The following is a 19,611-nucleotide window of genomic DNA, read 5'->3' as shown; positions in this document are numbered from 1 at the left end:
TAGAAATTGTTTATAATTTTATTTTTAATTAATTTCATCACTTTCTGTTAATGAAAGGCGATTAATACGTGGGTGTGATTTTCAAGAGCTTATATATATACATATATATATAAATAAGTATTAAAAAATATAGATATTATATATTATTTTATATTTTATTTATAATTTTTTATTACATATTTTAGTAAATGTTTATATTCTGCTGACCGATATCGTCTCGGCTCGGCCTGGGGTTCTAACTCAGTACCTAGGTACAGCAGTTACACTTGTAAACTTATTACAAGAATATAATTAAACGATTATCTGATCACATTTAATGATTCATACATCCACGTACATCACTTCCAGCATTACTTTACCCTAAGAGACGCATCTCAGTCGTGTTATATTACAAGATGGCGGGCTTATTTTTTGCCCTTAGATTCGAAGTTGCGATTCAACGGGAGCTGGGATTCTTGCAACCAATCCACGCGGTCTTGATTTATACAGTAAATATTTTTAATGTATTAAGTAAGCGGCAGTAAGGTAAGCAATTCTTATGTTAATAAATTATGGCCCTACTTTTAAGCGTTGGTAATGGTTGATTAGTTAAACACTGATTTGTCTCTTTCTGTCACCATTGATTTGACATTCGATTGAAGAAACAGTAAATATCACCCCCTTAACAACATTAATAAAAAAAGCCGTTAGCTTCCTGGGCAATTATTCCTTATAATTTCTTCTAATAATAATTAGCCGAGCATAATTTAATATCCCTTGGTTGGTAAAGACACCAAGCTTATATTATATGAGTGTTTAAGAACTTCATTTTCAACCATAACTCTCATATACTCTCGCATTTTGGGCTGACGTTATGTTTTCTAATAATACGTAGACATTTTTTCTTCAATCACAAAATAGAAAGTTCATACAATATTGTTAGCAATACAAGTTTTCGAAGTTATAAGCGTCATGTTATAATGAAAATAATACTTAAATACTTTGTTTATATTTTCTTCAAACTTAATAATATTGTTTACGTATTATTTATAGTATATAAAAGTGGATATAGTCCTGGCCTGGAGTCAGCTTGTAAACTTTGTTTTTATATATGTCGAGATAAAATAAGGATATCAACATGGGACCGGTTTCATTCGACGCAGAATTGTATAATCTAGAACCTGATTAAGTTTATATGAAAATATATCTAGTATTTGTTCGTACCGATTTATAAAATTTTTATATCGTTTAGAGTAGAACAAGAGGTAGAGGACGATACGACATCTTTCAAGTTTCTTATTTTCTATTTCATCGTACTGGGAACATTAGCATTTTAATATATAATTTCAAATCACTTATATATATTAATTTTAACCGTATTTTGTGTAAACTCTTTTCACAGATTTTACACAGGTAGTAACCTGGTTCGTCTTCATTATGATTTATCAACGTCAATTAAAATCCTTCAATACCTTAAATCGTTGAAAAGTTTCTGACGTCGATAACATTCATAATATTCGTGCCCGCCAGCCACTTACCTTTCAATACTGAAACACAACTGTAATAATTGTGTTATTTTAGCTTCATATTAAATGTCCGAGCCTCGCCTGAAAGCCTTTGTTCACAAACTTTCCCGCAATTATAATTAAGATAAGTTTAATCAGACCTTTATGAGTACACGTGTTTGAACAGAACAATGTTGAGGGATTTACAAAAAAAAATATTGTATTAAATAACTATTACTACTTTGGGATGGCTCCGCTAAGTACCTACTTGAGGCCTTGGACCGGTTGCAGCGACGTGCCGTACGCATTATTGGCGACGTAAAGGTCACAAACACCCTTGAACCTTTACAATTGCGTCGTGAGATAGCAGCACTGAGCGCTTTCTATCGACTGTATCACGGCGAGTGCTCTGAGGAATTATTCTCTCTAATTCCTGCTTCCCCCTTCCTTCTTAAGTCCACGCGGGCTGGTTCTCGATGTCACCGCCTAACTGTGACATCAATTCCATCGCGAACAAAGAAATTTGGCAACTCCTTTCTTTGTCGCACTTCCAAAAAATGGAATTCCTTACCAGCTCACGTATTCCCCTCCTCTTACAACCCGGGTTCCTTCAAACGAGGCGTGAAGAGGCATCTTGCGGGCCGGCAAGGCGAAGGCGGCTAGTGCAGAACGTTTTTCCCGTCTGTACTGGCCGTCGTCGCGTTTGGACTCTACTACCACTTACCATCAGGTGGAGTAGAGTCATTTGCCCTCCCGGCGATATAAAAAAAAAAAAAAAAATTCTGCTGTAAAATTTTCTATCAATATAATATATATATCTATTAAGATGCTTTATCATATTCTGTTTATATCTATTTGTAATCAAACCGTATCATCATAGGAACGCTAGTGCCCTCTGTCGGTGCTCGACGGAGTCAATGATTCACTGGCTGAGCGGCGCACACGACACTTCTTGTGCAACAGCTGGCCAGTGCGTTCGAATATTGAAATCGACGCGCGTTCCTAGTTATAGTGCTAAGTGATTGAACATTATAAACGTGTTCATTAATCGACTGTGTTTCGTTGCTCCAACATTACCCATCGACGCACGCAACTTGGAAGATAGAAACTATGGACCATACTGATGAAGCTGAGGCTTATCCTCCGTTATATTTATACATCTAAATTCTTTTTTCTTCTTGGTTGGTCTTAGTTGGTCAAAATCTAATTAAATATAAAATTTTCAGTCTGTTCTAAATATAGATTACCGAATCTATTCGACAACGTATTCAGCAGTTACTATCATTAGTATTTCATTAATAACATCAGATATGTTAACCATATAAAATATATTTAGTAATATTTAATGAGGATTAGTAAATATTAATTCCAGGCTTTTGGATTTATCATTGGTATTACCTCGTGTTATATAATAACTGTCTAATACGTACATACATAATAGGGAACAGAAGTGGTATACAAGTCAATTTATACTTCACATGAGAAGACTTCCGAGAGAGAGAGAGAGAAATATAAATTGGATATTGTGTATTTGTGCTCATTGAATACTAGAGTTATCGTAAGAAAACAACATGCGTTGGAAGAATAATCCAAGCCACCTCGTGGTCTTCTCTCAAGAAAAGAACACTCCCAATAGTAGTAAATTTACAAGCTGTACTTAAATACTTTTTGGAATGTTGAAATAATATAATTGTTACAAGCCTTTATTTACTTAAAGCGATTGTTTTATACGCCTGTGTATAATATTATTCGTTTATGTACTTATATTGAATTAAATAATAACTTATTATTTTAATAATATAACTTATTTACTACATCAAATTCGAAACAAAACATTTAGTTAAATATTCTCGGTCAACAAAATATAGAATAAAAAAACCTCGTATTGAATAACGGCGTCATTAAAATACTAGATCAGGAAGAAACTTGAGTCGATCGTGAAGTTCGTGCATACATCGATAGTAAAATTTGACGTTCGATTCGAATATTACATAAAACTAAAAAATCCTTCACGTGAACTGGAGATATTTCGGCAAATACACCCAACATACTCCAGTGTTGTCAGATTTATGTGGAACCGATTTTCGAGACTTAACCCGTTTTGCACCTGTCATTGAAATACTGCGTTTGACATCAAATATTTCGCGTTTAGTATTGGATTTAGTGGAAAATAAAATGCACAAGGCTTGAAATTCATAGAAATATTATTGATATAAAGTTACAGTTCTTAAATGTCCAACTGCTAAGTTAAGATTCCTCTTTAAAGCCTTGGATCTTAATCCACCACGAAGCTCATAGCGAGTTGGTGATTACATATTATTGTATAGAATTTCTGAACTGACACATTAAGGTTTCTATCAAGCAGGATATAAATAAAACTAAATTAGGCACATGGATAGTCAGTGGATCTTTCCTAGATTAGAACCTGGAACTTTGGTGAAAGGTCAAGTATTCTATCCACAGGGCCGCCTCAGCTCTTTACATAATACTATCAATTTTCATAAACATGAGTTACTTTTGTGTTGACTAGTTATTCATAACCTTTTCAATCTATTATGGACTTCCTATCAGAAACTTCCCTGTGTTTATTACTCGACAACTTTATTCCCCTCCCTCGTTCAAGATAACTATTGCGAGTTCAGAACTGATGTTCCACTTGACAGAATATGTCAACGGGCTCGCATCCAAATGTTAGAATGGACTTGGACTAGGCTATTTATAACTTTGACATTGGAGTCCTAAACTTTAATAGTCTCCACAGTTACGACAAGAATAGGTTTAAACTTGTTCGCCGCGTCGTCGCTATCAAGAAAATGATTTTGATTCGAAAACCGGTTGACACATGACTTAATTTATTTTTAAAAGTATTTTATGGAAATGATTTATTATACGGGCACAACCCTTCTCAGCATCCTTCGTGAAAAGTCATGAAATATATATGAGAAAATGAATTTTTAGAACCAAAATTTTGTCTCGTAAGTTCATTGGTTAAAAAAAATTACTTTCACCTGTAATTGTGTGCTTAAACGTATGATTCTTTGAAAAATACAATTATCGGACATATGTAGTTAAATATATCTCTTAAAATCAAGTTATCATGAAATCGTTTCTTAATGCCCCTCAAAATTATGGAACGAAAATCTGTACATTTTAGTTCTCTTGCTGGTATAAAAATATTTTGAAATATAATTTGCAAATAAAGATTTCAATCAATGTGATCCAATAAATAACGACCCTTTTTAAAAACCTTGGCTATGAAGCAAAAGGTAATAAGGAAACTCCGCGTAATATTCCCAATACACTCCACGAAACCTTCCAGATATCGCACGATGTAGTTATTTGCAATACCAATAAATACAAAATACTATCATGTTTACGACTCCGATAAGGTTGGGATGTCAGCCTACTTCCACACATATCGTCTAAGTGAAAATCATAAAAGGAAATGTAATATGAACTGTATTAATATAAAGGTAATGCTATTATTGTTTCCGGAATAACCTATTATAGGCTTAATTTCCTCAGACAAAGTTGCAAATTCAAAGTTAATTATTTCTTGGGACATCGACTGTCCTCTATAATTTACTAAACATTATTCCAAATTAATTTACTAAGCAGTATTCCAAATTCGTTAGTTGCCCTGTTTGTTTATTTATTTAGGATCACCAACATGACATACAGTAATAATTACAAATTAATTGCTATACTTATATTCAATATTAATATCATAACTAAATTTAATTAATAACATTTATTTAACATATAGATTTTTTTGAAACATTAGCGTTACTAATTTAATATTGAAAGACGTCAATTCAAAAGTGCTTATAATACGAGACTGCTTGAATGCAAAATATAATTTATTTTGATCATTGATTGGTAACGAATAAAAGTTCCGTTTTATTGTTTCTTTATTCACTTCAACATAATTATATAACTTTATATAATTACATCAGAATATAAGCTAAATACGTATGACTTATATTTTCACTTATTATGTTTATTCTAAGGATTGTTTACTTATCATAATTGATTTCATGTTCAGTTACAATATCCTATGTGTAAGCCTAAACAGTGGATAGAATAGATTCATCTTAACTGAAAGTTGTGGGTTCGAATCCAAACAAGCACTACTGAGTTTTCATTTCTTTAATTAGGTGGAAAAAAATATTATGACATTTTTTAAACACTTAGATGTTACAATAAAAAAATATGTAAAAATTATTACTGCAAGTTTAATGTAACGAAATAACTCGAACTAATAAAGTTATAGAAATTTAATATATATTTTGTATTTGAGACATATAAATTTGCTTAAGTAAAGCAAAAAATAAACGTATAATATGACAATAAATCGCACTATCGACACGACCGGCAGTAAAGTATACTTATTTTTTAACTAAACTGAGCCCAATTCATGTGATTTAGGACTACCTTAGAATGTTCCTTATCTAAAATTGCCGAGTGTATTATTATAACGCCCCAAAATAATGTTATGTGTTATGGCAACTGAATAATATTATAGAACTTGGTAATAACATCTCACGTTACATTCTGAGAATAGGATACCTTTTGGAGTAACTGATGACTTACAGCCTGTTAATGTCCCACTGCTGGGCTAAGGCCTCCTCTCGCTTTTGAGGAGAAGGTTTAAAGCTTATTTCATCACGCTACTCCAATGCGGGTTGGTAGAATACACATGTGGCAGAATGTCAATGAAATTAGATTCACGCGTTCTAACCACTAGGACATCTCGGCTTACTTGATGACTTGTATCACTAAAATAGGTAACAGCCTGTAAACCTCCCACTGCTAGGCTAAGGTTTATCTCCGTTAAAAAATAAGGCTTGTACCTTATTCCACTACTCTGCTCCAAAGCGGGATGGCGGATACACATTTAGAAGATTTCTATCAGACACATGCAGATTTTTCTGATGTTTTAATTCACCGTCGAACACGAGATGAACTATAAACATAAATTAAGCACATATCTATTTATTATGCTTGCCCGGGCTTGAACTCGCAATCTTTGATTGATATTCGCGTGTTCTAGTCACTGAATCATCTCGGTTCTATCCGTACAATAAATCACAATAATGTTGACAACAATGGAATGTTTTAAAAGAATTAAAAGAAACATACACGTTACCATCTATTTCGAACTACATACAGAACGGAAAATCTTATTACTGTTAATCTTAATTTATTTTGTCAGAAAAGCTATTCACTTTCAACACTACCGATTAAGCAAACTAATAAAAGACTTTTTAAATTGGTTTTTGCATTCACTTTGCTTCTTTTCTTAGTATTTTTCAACGTTTACTCATTTAAATATAAGTCAAGTCCTTACATGTAATTCAAATACTATGATATGACAATTCAAAAATGCTCTTATACGAATACTTGAATAAAGAATTAGAAGACCTTCACCAACTTGTAAAAATTACAAGCCACTTATTGCAATGCAAATTGCCAACACGCAATTAAGTACATCGTCCAAACAACCTTAAGGCAAATGACAAATTATATAAAAAATATAATTATATAAATTTTCATAAAAAATAAACGATATTGAGATACGACCTTTTTGGAGCTTTACAGAACCCAACTCGGAAAAAACCATCAATATAAAAGAAAGCTATACCTACCCAAAGATGCATAAAAAATATAGACGAATTAAGAACCTCCTACTTTTTATCAGTAAAAAAATGTGAACAGATAACCATTACGAAGTAAATAATTATAATACAAAAAAAAGAAAGATGATCACTTTGTACTAGTCAAATAAAATAAGACATTCATTTAAATTTACACTATTTTTTTAAACGTAAGTACGTTTAAGACTAAGTGTTCTCGGGGTTCCATTATAACTGAAGGCACTGTTACCGTGGAAACACCTACGAGGATAACATCATTTCAACTTTCACAGCTGCAACAACTGTTGTATATTATTTAGATGTAAAAATAAAACCGTATTTACGATGAAAACAATAAAGCTACTTCGCTGTAGGTATTGCTCAACATTTTATGACCCGATTATTATTAGGGTTGGCGAAAAAGAAAATAAAAGTGAAAATGTTTAATTAAATTATCATATTATACGTTAGAGGTAATAAATTTAAGCGGGTATACGATGTCACTTATTTTATTATAATAGCAACACACACCACACAACGTGATTGATTATTTATATAAAATATAATGGTGTATCTGTCAGTAGCACGTGTGATCGTTTGCTCGTGCACAGCGCCAGCGCCGGACGTGCGCACGGACTGAATTTTATAATTATTTATGTACATAAAACTAACTTTAATTAGACCTAGTTACTTAATTATGACCTTACACTATGTTATTTCATTTTTTTCTGTAAAATATTTAAGCAAGGATATAGACTGCAAGATCGTAAATACTCACCTTCGCCATAAGATTTGAAACCACCAACTCGAAACACCTGTTTCAAGCCGGTGTTTATACTTAAATTAAAATCTATTAGTCGGCAAAGTGAACTGGTTGTTATAACTGCATATATATAGATCAGCTCGATATATTCCGTTCACCGTCGCAGTAGTTTACAAATTCCTGAATTCAATTATGGTTTTTCACTAACAGGCTTCCTCCTATATCATCCATCTAGCTGTCAGCGGTTTTCCGAAATAAACAATATCGATACGATTTTAAATATCATCGAGCGAACGACGTTTGTATTTTTTCCAACGACATCAAAGTTCTGTTTGTTTAATGTTTATTTATTCAATTACGAAATGTATTTATAATCTTTTTTAGTAATTGTGGCGTATTCTTAATAAAGGAAATCAAGAAACAAATATAAATATGTGACCTCTGTTACTTAACATAAGGTTTTATTTTGTGTGACAATAAATATGCTATATAAACGCGCTCGGAAATTTTTAAAATATTTTCATAATACAATTTGACAGAGAATTTATCGCCTGCAGGATGTTTGAAATAAAACGTATTATAACTATTGAATATATAAACAATAACCTCACTATGTTTTTATCGCCAGTAGTTCTGTGATATTTCTTGACAATCGGTGGTAAATTTTTGACAATCGCTAAACAAGGTAATGCTTCTTCATCGAATAAAAATTTTGACTTTGAAATCTATAGTAATATTATAAAGGTAAAATGTATGTCTGTCTGTCTGTTGCACTAAACCGATTTTGATAAAATTGAATTGATTCTAATACACGCCCCTCCCTCTCTACCACGCAGGTGAAGCCGCGGGCGAATACTAGTAGATTACATGACTTATACAAGCTGTGCATTGCTGTGCTCATATTAGTATAAAATCCCACACATATAATCATCTTAGAATATCAAGTGTACTATATAACAACGTTCACACATATGACCTCATTTTATTTGGAAATAAAAATTGCACATTCCTACATTTATAAACAGACTACAAAAATTACATGCATGCACACTTAAACGAGTAAATTAAATATAATTTAATTCCGCTGGAGCTGTATGTGAGAAATTATATAAAATTATTGTTTCGTTTTTATTTCATTAATAATAAATATCTAATTAAATATTTTAGGAGTTACAGTTAGCAAAATTGAGGAAAGGCAAGTCGTTATTTAGATAATTATAAACATTAATGATGCACTCTTAGTAAAGAAAATTGATCTTCTAGCCCTTCTGGGTACGTACCACTCATTACAAATTCCACCGTCAAACAGTAATACGTATATTGTTATATTGTTGTATACGAGTATTGTTGTGTTCCAGTTGGAAGGGTGAGTAAGCCTGTATAAATACGGCACAAGGGATCATACCTTAGTTCCCAAGGTTGATCAATGGTGAAGATACCAAAAATACGCAAAAAAATTAAGCAGAATGAATTGACTTCTTATTGATTATTGCGTCGGCTATTAAGATTAGGCTTAGATAAAAAACCATGTAATTTTAAGCGTGTTACTTTTATAAAATTTGTTAAGAAAACAACTAAGATGTTACATCTTAATTTCAAATTCAGTTTCTCTAGAGTTTTCAGCGCAGACTAGTTTTATAGTTCCTCAACTTTATCAGGAAGAGTGCTCGATCACCATCAAGATATTATTGTTTTCCAAAGTTTAAAGGTCGAAGTTCTTATTACCGGAGTAATTCAGGAAGATATAACAATGCAACGCGACTTAACGTATCTTTTACTACTTCCTTTACAAATATAATCAAATATAATATAAGATTTCTTGAAATGAAATGAATGATTTGAAATTTTACGTTTCATTGAAAATCATATTAATCAGATTATATAGCTGATAAAAAAGTGTAAAGATTTTATTTGTGATTTACATGAAGGGCATAGTTTAATTGATTATTTTTTTTTGTAAGTGGGACAATCGGGCAGGTGGTTCTGTTGATGGAAAGTGACTACCACCGCCTAGCGACATCTGCAACACTGGAGGGCTTGCAGGTGCGTTGCCAGCCTTTAAGGAATGAGTAATTGTATTTTATCATTGATGTTATTCGATTTATAACAGAGTCACTGCTCGAATAAAAATGCTTATATTGTGAAAAAAACAATTTTATATTTTATAAAATACTATTGAGTTGCGACTGATTTATTAATTCCTCAACACAGAGTAATGTTAGCATAACTATTTCGTATGATACAGTTAATATTTAAAAACATTAAGGCGAAATAGTTACAGTACATTAAAAGTTTTAGTTTGAGTGGAGTTCTATGAAAGAAGTATTTACCATCAGATATCGCATTTCCTTCGTGTGACTGTTTAAGCGGGCAAATATAAAATAGTTGGTCAAAATATCATTATCATCTGTAATCGACAATTCCCGCTACAACCCTGTTAAAATATATTCCTAATTATAATGTTTGAGTTAATTAACGTAGTGGATATAATAAATGGTGTCAGAGCTGATTCATGAATAGATGTAAACAAATGAACACAGTTCTGATTATGCGTAATCCGATCCAAATTAGAATATCAAATGAAATCTCGAAGTTTTGAATCAAAAAGCGAATTTGGCGAACTTGTAACACTACGAAATGCATAATTAAGATCATTCTTGGCGTATCCAAGATATGAATAATGAATTGGAGACTCTTCCGACTTGTGGAACTCCGCTTTATTGGGGGTAATAAAAGTTTAGGGCCTCGGATCCGAACTACGCGAATTAGTTACCAAAGTACATTCACTCTCGTTTTCATAACTGGCATTTCATCATAGACGATGTCAGAATCCGGTAACACGGTTACTGAGAGTTACATAATGAGCACAAACACGTTACTTGATGTTGACACTTTTGACTAACAATGTCTATAAATTCATTTCCTTTTATTTAGAATAATTAGCCTCATTGATCTATAGAGTTCCTTGGTTCGAATTTTGAATAAAACCAAATAAGGAGTTATTGGGCTTCCCCCTCAAGAATTTCCTAGTAGTATCTCGGCGTTTGAAATTATTTAGTTTATATAATTCAGTGCCTTGAAAAGCACGTAAGTTGGTCTATTATCTGAACTCGTTGTATAGTCCGATCGTGTTGTATAGTTGTATCCATTCATCATTGTATTATGAGAATGAGAAAATAAAGAGAGCATGCGCATTAAAACATCTCGTACGCGGTTTACTAGACTTCATTAGGAAAAAACACCGTGCTCAAAATTAGCACATTTTTACTGTATTACCATTATATTATTACCTTAAAAGTATTTTTACAAGAATAATAATATGCAACAATAAAATATTCACATCAAATTGTAAAACGTAAAATGATTCTAATAAATGATCTAATTTTTCTATACCATGCGTATCCATAAAGTGTATTTTTTGTTTATTATGTAACAGATAATTGCAACATATAAGGCGCGTGGAGCCACCTGCCGTGCATTATAGTTCCACGCAGAGGTCTCGCCGGTCAAGCCACTCGATAAATTAGTTCCGACCTCGGATTATGAGGTCTGGAATTTATCCGGAACCCATGAGTTATTGCGGGATGATTTGAGTGCCCAACTTACCAGGGATTGGCAGTTTAGTGGATTAAATTACCAATAATTTATTGACTAAAGCCATTCATTTATTTTGTTACTATATAAAATGTTATAAAAAAACGAATGTTATAAAATGTTTTTTTTGTTTTCTGTTGAATAAACTTTTTGTATATTACTAATAAAAATGCTTTTTAGTTCATTTGTGAATTTAATACATATAAACCAATACATTGTATTGATAGCGTAAAAGCGGAATTTTTATTTTATATTACAAATAAAAGTTTTATGAAACGAAATAGTGCAAATATTTTTATGTTCATATATTATTTTAGAACTAGTTGTGCCCTTTGGTTCTATCTGCTTTTAATTTCGATTATTATCTGATTTCATGGTTACTGCTCCGATGCTAAGATCATATATCATATATATATATATATATATATATATATATATATATATATTTATATTTACTGGTGGTAGAGCTTTGTGCAAGTTCGCCTGGGTAGGTACCACCCACTCAACAGATATTCTACCGCAAAATAGCAGTACTTAGTATTGTTGTGTTCCGGTTTGAAGGGTGTAGGTAATTACAGGCACATCTTAGTTCCCAAGTTTGGTGGCGCATTGGTGATGTAAGCGTTGGTTAACATTTCTTACAATGCCAATGTCTATGGGCGTTGGTGACCACTTACCATCAGGTAGTCCATATGCTCGTCCACCTTCCTATTCTATATAAATAGCGCGAAGTTATAAGGGCTATAAGATTAAAGAACTACCTTACGCAAAAATTATTCAAATCAGCTTGGTATTACCCGAGATTGCGTTTAACAATACGAACTCTTAAGCCTTGTTATATAATTATAAATTATTTAAAAACGAGTGAATATTGAAAAGTGTTCGTATCGTTCGTGATGTATTGACACTGAGCACCGCACATTTATTTCAATACCGCAAATTACTGATTAAACAACAGCACAATCATGGATTTTAGCTTATTTTGTTATAATCTGTTGTATACTAACAAATTAATATAATAAATATAAACGCGAATGTGTATTTGATTGTTACTCTTTAACGTCATATGATGTGTTATCACGTTGTATATTATCTTGTATGTATTCAACTAGTGCTCTTCTCATTGATTACATTACTATTATAAGATTATTGAAAAAGCAAATATATATTAAGAGGGCATGTTCGATTGACGGGGTAGTAGGGCGACAATATGACTCCGGCTTAGCAATTTTTTAATTAAAAAAACAACAAGATGGTATGTATTTGGTTGGCTTTGAAGTGTTTGGTGAATTTCATAGTAAAAAACTAATCTCTTTCAGTCAAATTTTCGATTAGTCAGTCATTAGTCCGAATTCGTTTGATTCATAATTGCTTAAAGTTCAACTTTGTCGAAGGTATTCTTTATTAGACTTGTAATATTGTTAGCCTGTAGGTGCTTTTCAAAAAGTTCTTAACTTTGAATAAAATTTACACTGACTTGCAAATATTAAATTAATTAGTTTGTAAATTTTGACAAAAATACAGTACGGTTTTACGTGCTTTCCGAGGCACCAGATTGTCCAACTTTCAAACTACGAGTGCTTTTATTGAATTTTATTCTTCAGCAAAATTAAAATCAAAATCAATCGAAATTCCGAAGCCATCTTGGCATATAAAATAATTTTCAACACGTAACGAATATATTTTCTGTGACGTCACATCACAGCGTTATAAACTAGCTTGATAAGGCGGGTACAAAAGCCAGTCAAAGCACAATTCTGTAGACAAGTGAACGCATTATATATTTTTGTGAACAGCATTGTGTAACCCATGGACGCCTTTGTCTCGGCGGAGAGATCGTTAATCATTGTGACGCAGCAGTGGACAGCGTCCGATAAGCGGACAGAGTGATGACCGGAGTATATACGAAAATTCGGATATCATCAGCTTTCAGCGAACCGCATTAGATGTAACTCTATAAATTGCACTTGACAGTGTTTATGTAATACCATTCATTGATTATTCTACCACCAAGTATTGTTAAGTATCAGTTTGAATAAAGATACATCTGTGGAGATTTCTACGTTGCAGATAAAAAGGGCATGATTTTATAATCCCGGTATTATGTAGGGACAGTGAATAGGCGTTATCTATTTGTCATTGTCCGGTGAGCATGTTTCATCTAAACCTGCATCAACACTTCATCAGTTATGATTGTGGTCAATTGAACGGAGATGGCTCAGTGGTTCGAACACGCGAATCTTAACTGAAGATTGCAGGTTCAAACCCTTTCAAGCACTTTACATGTGCTTAATTTGTATACGTAAATAATCCCTTGCTCGGTAATGAAATGAATCATTGCGAAAAAACCTGTATCCACTAACCCGCATTGGAGCAGCGTGGTGGACTGAGCTTTAAAACTTCTTCTTAAAACAAGAGGACGCCTTAGCCCAGTCATGGACCATTAACAGGCTGTTACTTTATATATTTTCTTTTAAAATTGTAAGCCATAAAAAATCCATAAGAAAATTCAAACACAAGAGACAAATTGTCAAATATTTCTTGTATTATCATTATTTACCATGTTTTGAAATAATATGGGTGTAGCCTTAATATAAATTACTAGTCATTTTACGGCTTGATGAAATACTTTGTGGTTTTGTGTGTTAGTAAGAAAGGCGAAAAATCTGCCAGAGAAAGTTGATTTAAAGAAAATACATGAACAACTTTACATCTCTGAAAATACATTGAAAGTCTGAAAAAAAACTAATGCTTTTCAACTTGGTATTAGCCATTACGTACCATCTGGAGGCCAATCTGTATATGAAGAGTGAATATAACATTCCACTTAAACTTATGTTAGACTTTTGATCAAATGGATCATAATATATTTCTGACTTTTCTACGCTGTATAAAATTGTAAAGGCGATAAGCAAGAATAAATAGTTTTTGCGATTACACTGTGATCGTTTATCACGACACATTCGTGTGTCGATAAAAGTAACATGTGAGTTACGGCCAATCATACGCGTCGCGCAGTCATTTGTTAAATCTGTAGGCACTTGATTTATTTACTTGGATTTCTTCGAAGTATATAGACTACTCTGGGGTATTTTGAGTGTACATTGTGATAGATATTTTCACTTTAAGGAGAAATTTAACTATTCACTTTACCCTGGTTTATGTAAATATTCATAATGTTTTCCTTCATTGCCCGGCATGAGGTAAATAAGCGTAAAATACAGTAATCCTTGCTCAAATTTTGAATGAAGACTCTTCCGTTACGATTCCCGTATTCTATTCACTGTGCCACATTGATTTATGTCTTCGCTTAATATTACATAGAAAAAGTTTTATTTCAAAACAACAATGTTTTTAGAATTTTTGCTACATTCTTTCAGCAGTTGTTTCAATACTAAACTGATTCACGAGTAGAAATCAATATATATAAAATTACAAGGCCATATATAAGGTCTATATTTATTATAATAATTAAAAATATATATTACTTCCCTTTAATTCCACGTTAATATGTTCACAAATACAAATGCAAAATAACAAAAAAAAGTGCCATTTTGCTTTTAAAAAGCCACCAAAACAGGAAACGTATACAAATTGTCGTTTCCGTCACCTCATCCGGAAATCCAAATATTATCTTTTTGATAAATAAACTCGGGCGTTCACAGCTGGGGCTCGATTATTATTTCATTAGAAACTCGAACGGCATTACATTGTACGTCGCCGGGGGACGTCGCGCCGGAAATGAATCGTATCGCGACATGGATTTCGATTATCTACCCGCAGACTTTCGGTGAGATACTAAACGAATTATTATTGTAGAATATGAATCTTTTGTACTCATTTATTTAAATTGAAAATGGAATTTATGTTGTAATTCAGCTTTGGGACATTGGCGTCAACTGATCGGCGCAGTGGACATTGGAAGACGTCGCTTTGATTACATTAAGCTTCACGAGGTCAATCCTAACAGATGTACTTAAGTCTTGGCTATAAGGATGATTGTTGTGACCTGAGTGCTTAAATGAGTCTTATCGATATCAAACTCCTAAAACAAATAAATTTAGGCAGCTTGAAGAAAAATAATATTAGTTTTATTAAATAATCTTTACTAGCTCATTGTTCTAGTTATTTCAAATATACATATTTGTCGTTTTAAAGAATACGATGAAGCATTTTACTCGTAACAAAATATTTCATTTCAGTTTTACATTTTCTTTCAAATTACAATATAACCTTTATCTTTTTTATATATTTGCTGGGAAGGCAAATGACTACTCCAAATGATTATAAGTGGTAGTAGAGTCCAAATGCGACGACGACCAGTACAGTCGGGAGGAATGATATGCACTAGCCGCCTTCGCCTTGCCGGCCCGCAAGATGCCTCTTCACAACTTGTCTTGAGGAAACTTGCATCAGTTGGACGAAATTTTTCACAAGCGTATTCTATTGGAGCAACGTGGTGCCTCAGCCCAGAAGTAAGACATTTATAAGATGAGTTATTATAATATTTTACGCAAAAATAGACGCTGAAATGTAAGGAAAATATTACAAATGAAACAAAGATGAGACTGAAAATACATAAGCAAACATAAAACAATATCATTATGTATAGTGATGTAAGCGAGTTTGAAGTCTTCCATCATCTTGAACACGTCTTATCTACGAATAAACTGAATTGATTACAATTCGATCCCCAACAAATGTTCTATTGAATATTTGCTCTGGCCCAACCATTTGTTCTTGTCGGAGAGACCGATCAATCATAAAATAATAAAAGTAAAGGAGGTATCGTTATTGCAATCGCTCGAAATTGAGTAAATAATTAATTGAACACAAATCGAAAATTGTTTTTATTTCGTCGTTTCGAATGCTATCGGCATCGGTAGCGGCTCGAGGCGGTACCACTGATAAAAATTATAAGAGATTTGAAGTTATTACGAAGAGTATTTATTTAGAATTTAAATTATATATTTAAACATAGAATTTTTTTAATGAATTATATTAAATAATGCAGAGTTTTGGGACCAAGGGATAAATTTTGGACGTAAAGAAATTTGTTTTAATTTACTCACTTCGAAATTGTCAAATACTAAAAAAAAAATTTAGAGAAAGAATACATTGTATTAAGACCAATAGTTTCAAACACCAATGTACCAGATGTGTCCGATTGTTTTCGACGAATTGGCGAAATTTTCTAATGATAATTGCTTTGGGTCTGTCTGCTTCGGGACTTTTATCAAAAATTTTAATATAAATTTTTTGAGAAGTATATTATGACGTTTAATAAATTAAATTACGTTATATCAAAACGTTTTATGTTATTTTGAAACCATAAAATTTAGTACAAGATATCAAGTTACCACAATCACCAAGTGCTCAATCACTAAGAGCTAGATCAATTTTAATCCATGGTCTATACCTACGCATTATCGTTAAGCATATTGTGTACTTGCAATATAAACATATTTACACTATAGGTAGGCGGACGAGATTATCTCCTTCCCAGACAATATCACCAATATGCCACCAACCTTAGAAACTAATCGTAAGATGTTATGTCCCTTGAGACTGGCTCACTCACCCTTCCAACCGGAACACAACAATACTAAGTATTGCTGTTTGGCGGTAAGATATGTGATGAGTGGGTGGTACCCAGACGGGCTTGCTTAATTAAAAGCTTGAAGCCACTAAGTAACTTAATTTACCATAACCGTAACAAGCTATGAATGTCCCACTGCTGGGCTAAAGGCCTCTTCTCCTCTTTTTGAGGAGAAGGTTTGGAGTTAAGTGATATGTAAATTTGTTTTAAATATAAAGGTTTCGTACCAAAAGTGTGGACCATGTTACTATGTTTGTCACAAAGCTATATTAATAAAACCTTTACAGCGGGCTAGTTGAAATATAAACAGAGGAAAATTCCTCTGAACCTTTGAAAATTTTCCGTTTATTTGATGTTTATGATATATTATCCTTAGTGGATAACAACGAGTCGTACTTACCCGTTAATTAAGTCAATTATTACTTGATTTATTTTTCTTGCTGCGAAACATATCATCGATAGATATAATATATTATTATGTCAAAATAATCTAATGCTTGGTATCATTTGAATCTGTACTATACCTGAAGATTAATTATTTAGATAAAAAAGAGTAACAGATGACTGACTGGCTCAGTCAAACCACTGGGGCAATTTGCATACGGATTCCTTTTATCCAGTAAGTTAGCAATAAGGGAGAATTTTTAAAAATAATAATAATAATATCCTGGGACATTCACACACGGTCATCGGATCCCAAATTAAGCAAAGCTTGTACTGTGGAAACCAGACACAGATATACTACATATACTACTTTTTTTTAAATACATACTTACATAGATATTTACACCCAGACTCAAGACAAACAGACATTTTCATGCACACAAATGTCTGTCCTGGGTGGGTATCGAACCCACAACCTTCGACGTGAAAGGTAAGGTTGTGGAGAATAAAGGGGGTGAAAATCTTACATTATTTATGGTACACCTATGGAAATTATTATTTGGAAATTCAGAATTATGCGCTAGTCTTATATATTCAAAATTGTTCTGGGTTTTGTTCATGTTATAAGTGCACGCATCATTAATCCGAGTGAGTGGAATCTTTATGCAGTTCTTATAATGTTCGTTAAGAGTAGAGATAGTCTTATAATAATATTTTCTTATAAAGAAATTTAAGAACGCTTGTAGGACATAATTAATCTTATAACATAAGATTGTTATGTATTTTGATCGTGTATTAAATGAATCGGTATAAATATAGCGTCTACAATAAATATCGGATTCTCTGAAAATCGTATAGAATCTTCATTTATGGTATAAGTTTGATTATATTTAATCTCCAAAACGTGACAAAAGCTACATAATGCCCACGAAGCCGTTCTCCCCCTAAGACCAAACACTCAGTTGCGTAATAATTATCTTAAATCTAATTAGTCGTTCGGATTAATAGGATCTTTATGTATAAGACTGATATAATGTAGTCATTGAATACATAAAGGTCTTTGACAAGCAATATGTACAAAGCTAGTTACAGAAGCCGCTTTAGTAGTCGCAAAATAAAATTTGCTAATTTATTAATATGAGTATAAGGTTATATAAATATATGATATAATATATTAGACACGTAGTTTTATAATTAAATAAAAATGGAAAAAGTTTGTCACGTGACATTTGCTGTGACTATGTACAATATATATTTTCTGCCATTTAAAAAAAATGTAATTTTGTTGTTTGTGTTTTATTTTATTTTTTCTATTAAATTCAAAAAAAGAACGTCGTCTTATGCATGCTGAGTTAGCTTCTAAGTGGCGTGTAAAATACTGTAATGTTAAGATTATAATATATTATAGAATAAGGAAATATTATATTGTACAGACGTTGACTTCCTACTTAATATAAAAAATGTTACACGAAAAAAAGTTAAATATAATAATATTATTATTTTTTTTAAATAAAATAGCAATCCGTATGCGTTGGCAACGGGAAGAAGTGAGCACGTTCTTTTAAGTCCAGTGTTCCTTTCATTTACTAATTTAATAAAATTTATACAAATATAACTTACACAATGTTATTACGTTATAAGAAGTAGTGAACGTTGTAGTAAGTTAAATAATAATACTTAAATGTAAACAAGTTACATAACAGTAAAGTACAGGAACGAGTCCGTTAAATAAAACAGTTATGCCCAAATTTATATATATTGTTTTTGCAGGCCATACATTGTTCACTTAGAGCAGTAGGACGAACAACAATTAGAATAAAGGCTTGCGAGAAATAATATAAAATAAGATTAGGGAAAATACAACAGTTGCTCTCTTCAGCAGCAGTGACCGACCTAGCGAATGACACGGAGCCATACTAATTAGGTATATAATAAATATATATTTTATAACAGCCGGTAAATGCCCCACAGCTGTATTCAGGTTTCTTTCTTTTTGAGAAGATGATGTGGAGCTTACCACCATGCTGGGCTGATGCGAGCGGGTGGATTCACATGGCAGATTTTCATCCGCTACGTGCAGATTTCACGATGCTTTTCTACTCCACAGTGTGAGGTGAGTCATATGAACAAAATTGTGCACGAAAACTACAG

At 32.5% G+C, this 19,611-nt stretch overlaps 1 protein-coding gene and 1 long non-coding RNA gene across 2 annotated transcripts in view; one reads left to right on the top strand and one right to left on the bottom strand.

The window, feature by feature from the left end:
• LOC126781206 (nephrin) overlaps positions 1-19,611 on the bottom strand; it is a 440,964-nt gene that overhangs the window by 184,802 nt on the left and 236,551 nt on the right. The window lies entirely within an intron of this gene.
• On the top strand, positions 14,438-16,694 carry LOC126781267 (uncharacterized). Its single transcript, XR_007670617.1, has 3 exons — positions 14,438-14,680; positions 15,143-15,267; positions 15,357-16,694. It is a non-coding gene; the product is annotated as an uncharacterized LOC126781267 (long non-coding RNA).

This window comes from Nymphalis io, chromosome 3 (assembly GCF_905147045.1).
Source record: "Nymphalis io chromosome 3, ilAglIoxx1.1, whole genome shotgun sequence".
Lineage (NCBI taxonomy): Eukaryota > Metazoa > Arthropoda > Insecta > Lepidoptera > Nymphalidae > Nymphalis > Nymphalis io.
This window is presented reverse-complemented; position numbering and strand designations above follow the sequence as displayed.